Below are 9,788 nucleotides of genomic sequence, written 5' to 3'. Positions count from 1 at the left end.
AGGACTAACAGCCGCGTTGCTCGGGAGAATGTGAAAAGTGTTCATATGTAGTAAAAACCTGAGAAATCCGTCCGTTTTCGTCATTTGTTATCGAATCGACTTAAAGCCAGTTCGTCACATTGGCCGCTCTTCTCTCTGAAACGGTTGTACTTATCGTCTGCAAAGCTATGTCGCGTGCTGCGGTGTGCGGAGACACTAAAAGCACCATAGTAGAATACAGATGAAGCTTCTAAGTTGTTGTAATAGCCAGTAAGAAGTAGTACAATTCAAGTTTTAGGTATCGATTATTGACTTTTTTGCTGGCTTTGGTGCCTTGGACATGAGCTAGGACCTTGAGATTCTGCATGAAAGGAGGACTAGCTGCCGAGTTGCACGGGAGTATGTGAAAAGTGTTCATATGTAGTAAAAACCTGAGAAATCCGTTCGTTTTCGTCATTTGTTATCGAATCGACTTAAAGCCAGATCGTCACTTTGGCCGCTCTTCTCTCTGAAACGGTTGTACTTATCGACTGCAAAGCTATGTCGCGTGCTGCGGTGTGCGGAGACACTAAAAGCACCATAGTAGAACACAGATGAAGCTTCTGAGTTGATGTAATAGCCAGTAAGAAGTAGTACAATTCAAGTTTTAGGTATCGATTATTGACTTTTTTGCTGGCTTTGGTGCCTTGGACATGAGCTAGGACCTTGAGATTCCACATGAAAGGAGGACTAGCAGCCGAGTTGCATGGGAGAATGTGAAAAGTGTTCATATGTAGTAAAAACCTGAGAAATCCGTCCGTTTTCGTCATTTGTTATCGAATCGACTTAAAGCCAGTTCGTCACATTGGCCGCTCTTCTCTCTGAAACGGTTGTACTTATCGTCTGCAAAGCTATGTCGCGTGCTGCAGTGTGCGGAGGCACTAAAAGCACCATAGTATAACACAGATGACGCTTCTAAGTTGATGTAATAGCCAGTAAGAAGTAGTACAATTAGAGTTTTAGTTATAGATTATTGATTTTATACCCTTCTTTGGTGCCTTGCATATGAACTAGGAACTTAATATTTTGCATGAAAGGAGGACTAGCAGCCGAGTTGCATGGTAGAATGTGAAAAGTGTTCATATGTAGTAATAACCTGAGAAATCCGTCCGTTTTCTTCATTTGTTATGGAATCGATTTAAAGCCAGATCCTCACATTGGCCGCACTTCAGTCTAAAACGGTTAAATTTATCGTCTGCAAAGCTATGTCGCGTGCTGCGGTATGCGGAGACACTAAAAGCACCATAGTAGAACACAGGTGATGCTTCTAAGTGGATGTAATAGCCAGTAAGAAGTAGTACAATTCAAGTTTTAGGTATCGATTATTGACTTTTCAGCTGGCTTTGGTGCCTTGTACATGAGCTAGGACCTTAAGATTTTGCATGAAAGGAGGAGTAGCTGCCGAGTTGCACAGGAGAATGCGAAAAGTGTTCATAAGTAGTAAAATTCTGAGAAATCCGTCCGTTTTCGTCACGTGTTATCGAATCGACTAAAAACCAGTTCGTCACATTGGCCGCTCTTCTCTATGAAAATTTGTATTTATCGTCTGCAAAGCTATGTCGCGTGCTGTGGTATGCAGGTATCGATTATTGACTTTTTAGCTGGCTTTTGTGCCTTGGACATGAGCTAAGAACTTAAGATTCAGCATGTAAGGAGGACTAACAGCCGCGTTGCTCGGGAGAATGTGAAAAGTGTTCATATGTAGTAAAAACCTGAGAAATCCGTCCGTTTTCGTCATTTGTTATCGAATCGAATTAAAGCCAGGTCGTCACATTGGCCGCTCTTCTCTCTGAAACGGTTGTACTTATCGTCTGCAAAGCTATGTCGCGTGCTGCGGTATGCGGAGACACTAAAAGCACCATAGCAGAACACAGATGAAGCTTCTGAGTTGATGTAATAGCCAGTAAGAAGTAGTACAATTCAAGTTTTAGGTATCGATTATTGACTTTTTTGCTGGCTTTGGTGCCTTGGACATGAGCTAGGACCTTAGGATTCTGCATGAAAGTAGGACTAGCAGCCGAGTTGCGCAGGAGAATGTGAAAAGTTTTCATATGTACTTATCGTCTGCAAAGCTATGTCGCGTGCTGCGGTATGCGGAGACACTAAAAGCACCAAAGTAGAACACAGATGAAGCTTCTAAGTTGATGTAATAGCCAGTAAGAAGTAGTACAATTCAAGTTTTAGGTATCGATTATTGACTTTTTAGCTGGCTTTTGTGCCTTGGACATGAGCTAGGACCTTAAGATTCTGCATGAAAGGAGGACTAGCAGCCGAGTTGCACGGGAGAATGTGAAAAGTGTTCATATGTAGTAAAAACCTGAGAAATCCGTTCCTTTCGTCATTTGTTATCGAATCGACTTAAACCCAGATCGTCACATTGGCCGCTCTTCTCTCTGAAACGGTTGTACTTATCGTCTGCAAAGCTATGTCGCGTGCTGCGGTACGCGGAGACACTAAAAGCACCATAGTAGAACACAGATGAAGCTTCTGAGTTGATGTAATAGCCAGTAAGAAGTAGTACAAATCAAGTTTTAGGTATCGATTATTGACTTTTTAGCTGGCTTTGGTGCCTTGGACATGAGCTAGGACCTTAAGATTTTGCATGAAAGGAGGAGTAGCTGCCGAGTTGCACAGGAGAATGTGAAAAGTGTTCATAAGTAGTAAAATTCTGAGAAATCCGTCCGTTTTCGTCACGTGTTATCGAATCGACTAAAAACCAGTTCGTCACATTGGCCGCTCTTCTCTCTGAAAATTTGTATTTATCGTCTGCAAAGCTATGTCGCGTGCTGTGGTATGCAGGGATCGATTATTGACTTTTTAGCTGGCTTTTGTGCCTTGGACATGAGCTAAGAACTTAAGATTCAGCATGTAAGGAGGACTAACAGTCGCGGGGCTCGGGAGAATGTGAAAAGTGTTCATATGTAGTAAAAACCTGAGAAATCCGTCCGTTTTCGTCATTTGTTATCGAATCGAATTAAAGCCAGGTCGTCACATTGGCCGCTCTTCTCTCTGAAACGGTTGTACTTATCGTCTGCAAAGCTATGTCGCGTGCTGCGGTATGCGGAGACACTAAAAGCACCAAAGTAGAACACAGATGAAGCTTCTAAGTTGATGTAATAGCCAGTAAGAAGTAGTACAATTCAAGTTTTAGGTATCGATTATTGACTTTTTAGCTGGCTTTTGTGCCTTGGACATGAGCTAGGACCTTAAGATTCTGCATGAAAGGAGGACTAGCAGCCGAGTTGCATGGGAGAATGGGAAAAGTGTTCATATGTAGTAAAAACCTGAGAAATCCGTCCGATTTCGTCATTTGTTATGGAATCGACTTAAGGCCAGATCGTCACATTGGCCGCTCTTCTCTCTGAAACGGTTGTACTTATCGTCTGCAAAGCTATGTCACGTGCTGCGGTTTGCAAAGACACTAAAAGCACCGTAGTAGAACACAGATGATGCTTCTAAGTTGTTGTAATAGCCAGTAAGAAGTAGTGTAATTCAAGTTTTAGGTATCGATTATTGACTTTTTTGCTGGCTTTGGTGCCTTGGACATGAGCTAGGACCTTGAGATTCTGCATGAAAAGAGGACTAGCAGCCGAGTTGCACGGGAGAATGTGAAAAGTGTTCATATGTAGTAAAAACCTGAGAAATCCGTTCCTTTCGTCATTTGTTACCGAATCGACTTAAACCCAGATCGTCACATTGGCCGCTCTTCTCTCTGAAACGGTTGTACTTATCGTCTGCAAAGCTATGTCGCGTGCTGCGGTACGCGGAGACACTAAAAGCACCATAGTAGAACACAGATGAAGCTTCTGAGTTGATGTAATAGCCAGTAAGAAGTAGTACAAATCAAGTTTTAGGTATCGATTATTGACTTTTTAGCTGGCTTTGGTGCCTTGGACATGAGCTAGGACCTTAAGATTTTGCATGAAAGGAGGAGTAGCTGCCGAGTTGCACAGGAGAATGTGAAAAGTGTTCATAAGTAGTAAAATTCTGAGAAATCCGTCCGTTTTCGTCACGTGTTATCGAATCGACTAAAAACCAGTTCGTCACATTGGCCGCTCTTCTCTCTGAAAATTTGTATTTATCGTCTGCAAAGCTATGTCGCGTGCTGTGGTATGCAGGGATCGATTATTGACTTTTTAGCTGGCTTTTGTGCCTTGGACATGAGCTAAGAACTTAAGATTCAGCATGTAAGGAGGACTAACAGTCGCGGGGCTCGGGAGAATGTGAAAAGTGTTCATATGTAGTAAAAACCTGAGAAATCCGTCCGTTTTCGTCATTTGTTATCGAATCGAATTAAAGCCAGGTCGTCACATTGGCCGCTCTTCTCTCTGAAACGGTTGTACTTATCGTCTGCAAAGCTATGTCGCGTGCTGCGGTATGCGGAGACACTAAAAGCACCAAAGTAGAACACAGATGAAGCTTCTAAGTTGATGTAATAGCCAGTAAGAAGTAGTACAATTCAAGTTTTAGGTATCGATTATTGACTTTTTAGCTGGCTTTTGTGCCTTGGACATGAGCTAGGACCTTAAGATTCTGCATGAAAGGAGGACTAGCAGCCGAGTTGCATGGGAGAATGGGAAAAGTGTTCATATGTAGTAAAAACCTGAGAAATCCGTCCGATTTCGTCATTTGTTATGGAATCGACTTAAGGCCAGATCGTCACATTGGCCGCTCTTCTCTCTGAAACGGTTGTACTTATCGTCTGCAAAGCTATGTCACGTGCTGCGGTTTGCAAAGACACTAAAAGCACCGTAGTAGAACACAGATGATGCTTCTAAGTTGTTGTAATAGCCAGTAAGAAGTAGTGTAATTCAAGTTTTAGGTATCGATTATTGACTTTTTTGCTGGCTTTGGTGCCTTGGACATGAGCTAGGACCTTGAGATTCTGCATGAAAGGAGGACTAGCAGCCGAGTTGCACGGGAGAATGTGAAAAGTGTTCATATGTAGTAAAAACCTGAGAAATCCGTTCGTTTTCGTCATTTGTTATCGAATCGACTTAAACCCAGATCGTCACATTGGCCGCTCTTCTCTCTGAAACGGTTGTACTTATCGTCTGCAAAGCTATGTCGCGTGCTGCGGTACGCGGAGACACTAAAAGCACCATAGTAGAACACAGATGAAGCTTCTGAGTTGATGTAATAGCCAGTAAGAAGTAGTACAAATCAAGTTTTAGGTATCGATTATTGACTTTTTAGCTGGCTTTGGTGCCTTGGACATGAGCTAGGACCTTAAGATTTTGCATGAAAGGAGGAGTAGCTGCCGAGTTGCACAGGAGAATGTGAAAAGTGTTCATAAGTAGTAAAATTCTGAGAAATCCGTCCGTTTTCGTCACGTGTTATCGAATCGACTAAAAACCAGTTCGTCACATTGGCCGCTCTTCTCTCTGAAAATTTGTATTTATCGTCTGCAAAGCTATGTCGCGTGCTGTGGTATGCAGGGATCGATTATTGACTTTTTAGCTGGCTTTTGTGCCTTGGACATGAGCTAAGAACTTAAGATTCAGCATGTAAGGAGGACTAACAGTCGCGGTGCTCGGGAGAATGTGAAAAGTGTTCATATGTAGTAAAAACCTGAGAAATCCGTCCGTTTTCGTCATTTGTTATCGAATCGAATTAAAGCCAGGTCGTCACATTGGCCGCTCTTCTCTCTGAAACGGTTGTACTTATCGTCTGCAAAGCTATGTCGCGTGCTGCGGTATGCGGAGACACTAAAAGCACCAAAGTAGAACACAGATGAAGCTTCTAAGTTGATGTAATAGCCAGTAAGAAGTAGTACAATTCAAGTTTTAGGTATCGATTATTGACTTTTTAGCTGGCTTTTGTGCCTTGGACATGAGCTAGGACCTTAAGATTCTGCATGAAAGGAGGACTAGCAGCCGAGTTGCATGGGAGAATGGGAAAAGTGTTCATATGTAGTAAAAACCTGAGAAATCCGTCCGATTTCGTCATTTGTTATGGAATCGACTTAAGGCCAGATCGTCACATTGGCCGCTCTTCTCTCTGAAACGGTTGTACTTATCGTCTGCAAAGCTATGTCACGTGCTGCGGTTTGCAAAGACACTAAAAGCACCGTAGTAGAACACAGATGATTCTTCTAAGTTGTTGTAATAGCCAGTAAGAAGTAGTGTAATTCAAGTTTTAGGTATCGATTATTGACTTTTTTGCTGGCTTTGGTGCCTTGGACATGAGCTAGGACCTTAGGATTCTGCATGAAAGTAGGACTAGCAGCCGAGTTGCGCAGGAGAATGTGAAAAGTTTTCATATGTACTTATCGTCTGCAAAGCTATGTTGCGTGCTGCGGTATGCGGAGACACTAAAAGCACCAAAGTAGAACACAGATGAAGCTTCTAAGTTGATGTAATAGCCAGTAAGAAGTAGTACAATTCAAGTTTTAGGTATCGATTATTGACTTTTTAGCTGGCTTTTGTGCCTTGGACATGAGCTAGGACCTTAACATTCTGCATGAAAGGAGGACTAGCAGCCGAGTTGCATGGGAGAATGGGAAAAGTGTTCATATGTAGTAAAAACCTGAGAAATCCGTCCGATTTCGTCATTTGTTATGGAATCGACTTAAGGCCAGATCGTCACATTGGCCGCTCTTCTCTCTGAAACGGTTGTACTTATCGTCTGCAAAGCTATGTCACGTGCTGCGGTTTGCAAAGACACTAAAAGCACCGTAGTAGAACACAGATGATGCTTCTAAGTTGTTGTAATAGCCAGTAAGAAGTAGTGTAATTCAAGTTTTAGGTATCGATTATTGACTTTTTTGCTGGCTTTGGTGCCTTGGACATGAGCTAGGACCTTGAGATTCTGCATGAAAGGAGGACTAGCAGCCGAGTTGCACGGGAGAATGTGAAAAGTGTTCATTTGTAGTAAAGACCTGAGAAATCCGTTCGTTTTCGTCATTTGTTATCGAATCGACTTAAACCCAGATCGTCACATTGGCCGCTCTTCTCTCTGAAACGGTTGTACTTATCGTCTGCAAAGCTATGTCGCGTGCTGCGGTACGCGGAGACACTAAAAGCACCATAGTAGAACACAGATGAAGCTTCTGAGTTGATGTAATAGCCAGTAAGAAGTAGAACAAATCAAGTTTTACGTATCGATTATTGACTTTTTTGCTGGCTTTGGTGCCTTGGACATGAGCTAGGACCTTAGGATTCTGCATGAAAGGAGTACTAGCAGCCGAGTTGCATGGGAGAATGTGAAAGGTGTTCATATGTAGTAAAAACCTGAGAAATCCGTCCGTTTTCGTCATTTGTTATCGAATCGACTTAAAGCCAGATCGTCACATTGGCCGCTCTTCTCTCTGAAACGGTTGTACTTATCGTCTGCAAAGCTATGTCGCGTACTGCGGTGTGCGGAGACACTAAAAGCACGATAGTAGAACACAGATGAAGCTTCTAAGTTGATGTAATAGCCAGTAAGAAGTAGTACAATTCAAGTTTTAGGTATCGATTATTGATTTTTAGCTGGCTTTGGTGCCTTGGACATGAGTTAAGACCTTAAGATTCTGCCTGAAAGGCGGACTTGCAGAAGAGTTGCAAGGGAGAATGTAAAAAGTATTCATAATTAGTAAAATCCTTAGAATTCCGTCCGTTTTCGTCATTTGTTATCGAATCGACTTAAAGCCAGATCGTCACATTGGCCGCTCTTCTCTCTGAAACGGTTGTGCTTATCGTCTGCAAAGCTATGTCGCGTGCTGCGGTATGCGGAGACACTAAAAGCCCCATAGTAGAACACAGATGAAGCTTCTAAGTTGATCTAATAGCAAGTAAGAAGTAGTACAGTTCAAGTTTTAGGTATCGATTATTGACTTTTTAGCTGGCTATGGTGCCTTGGACATGAGCTAGGACCTTAAGATTCTGCATGAAAGGAGGACTAGCAGCCGAGTTGCACGGGAGAATGTGAAAAGCGTTCATATGTAGTAAAAACCTGAGAAATCCGTTCGTTTAAGTCATTTGTTATCGAATCGACTTAAACCCAGATCGTCACATTGGCCGCTCTTCTCTCTGAAACGGTTGTACTTATCGTCTGCAAAGCTATGTCACGTGCTGCGTTATGCGGAGACACAAAAGCACCACAGTAGAACACAGATGAAGCTTCTAAGTTGATGTAATAGCCAGTAAGAAGTAGTACAATTCAAGTTTTAGGTATCGATTATTGACTTTTTAGCTGGATTTGGTGCCTTCTACATGAGCTAGGACCTTAAGATTCTGCCTGAAAGGAGGACTTGCAGCCGAGTTGCAAGGGAGAATGTGAAAAGTGTTCATAATTAGTAAAATCCTGAGAATTCCGTCCGTTTTCGTCATTTGTTATCGAATCGACTTATAGCTAGATCGTCACATTGGCCGCTCTTCTCTCTGAAACGGTTGTACTTATCGTCTGCAAAGCTATGTCGCGTGCTGCGGTATGTGGGGACACTAAAAGCACCATAGTAGAACACAGATGAAGCTTCTAAGTTGTTGTAATAGCCAGTAAGAAGTAGTAAAATTCAAGTTTTAGGTATATCGATTATTGACTTTTTAGCTGGCTTTTGTGCCTTGGGTATGAGCTAGGACCTTAAGATTCTGCATGAAACAAGGACTAGCAGCCGAGTTGTACGGGAGAATGTGAAAAGTGTTCATATGTAGTAAAAACCTGAGAAATCCGTTCGTTTTCGTCATTTGTTATCGAATCGACTTAAAGCCAGATCGTCACATTGGCTGCTCTTCTCTCTGAAACGGTTGTACTTATCGTCTGCAAAGCTATGTCGCGTGCTGCGGTAAGCGGAGACACTAAGAGCACCAAAGTAGAACACAGATGAAGCTTCTAAGTTGATGTAATAGCAAGTAAGAAGTAGTACAATTCAAGTTTTAGGTATCGATTATTGACTTTTTACCTGGCTTTTGTGCCTTGGAAATGAGCTAGGACCTTAAGATTCTGCATGAAAGGAGGACTAGCAGCCGAGTTGCATGGGAGAATGGGAAAAGTGTTCATATGTAGTAAAAACCTGAGAAATGCATCCGATTTCGTCATTTGTTATCGAATCGACTTAAAGCCAGATCGTCACATTGGCCGCTCTTCTCTCTGAAACGGTTGTACTTATCGTCTGCAAAGCTATGTCACGTGCTGCGGTTTGCAAAGACACTAAAAGCACCGTAGTAGAACACAGATGATGCTTCTAAGTTGATGTAATAGCCGGTAAGAAGTAGTAAAATTCAAGTTTTAGGTATCGATTATTGACTTTTTAGCTGGCTTTGGTGCCTTTGACTTGAGCTAGGAGGTTAAGCTTTTGCATGAAAGGAGGAGTAGCTGCCAAGTTGCACAGGAGATTGTGAAAAGTGTTCATATGTAGTAAAAACCTGAGAAATCCGTTCGTTTTCGTCATTTGTTATCGAATCGACTTAAAGCCAGATCGTCACATTGGCTGCTCTTCTCTCTGAAACGGTTGTACTTATCGTCTGCAAAGCTATGTCGCGTGCTGCGGTAAGCGGAGACACTAAAAGCACCAAAGTAGAACACAGATGAAGCTTCTAAGTTGATGTAATAGCAAGTAAGAAGTAGTACAATTCAAGTTTTAGGTATCGATTATTGACTTTTTACCTGGCTTTTGTGCCTTGGACATGAGCTAGGACCTTAAGATTCTGCATGAAAGGAGGACTAGCAGCCGAGTTGCATGGGAGAATGGGAAAAGTGTTCATATGTAGTAAAAACCTGAGAAATCCATCCGATTTCGTCATTTGTTATCGAATCGACTTAAAGCCAGATCGTCACATTGGCCGCTCTTC

Source organism: Schistocerca gregaria, unplaced genomic scaffold (genome assembly GCF_023897955.1).
Source record: "Schistocerca gregaria isolate iqSchGreg1 unplaced genomic scaffold, iqSchGreg1.2 ptg000422l, whole genome shotgun sequence".
Classification (NCBI taxonomy): Eukaryota; Metazoa; Arthropoda; class Insecta; order Orthoptera; family Acrididae; genus Schistocerca; species Schistocerca gregaria.
Note: the sequence above shows the minus strand (reverse complement) of the source record.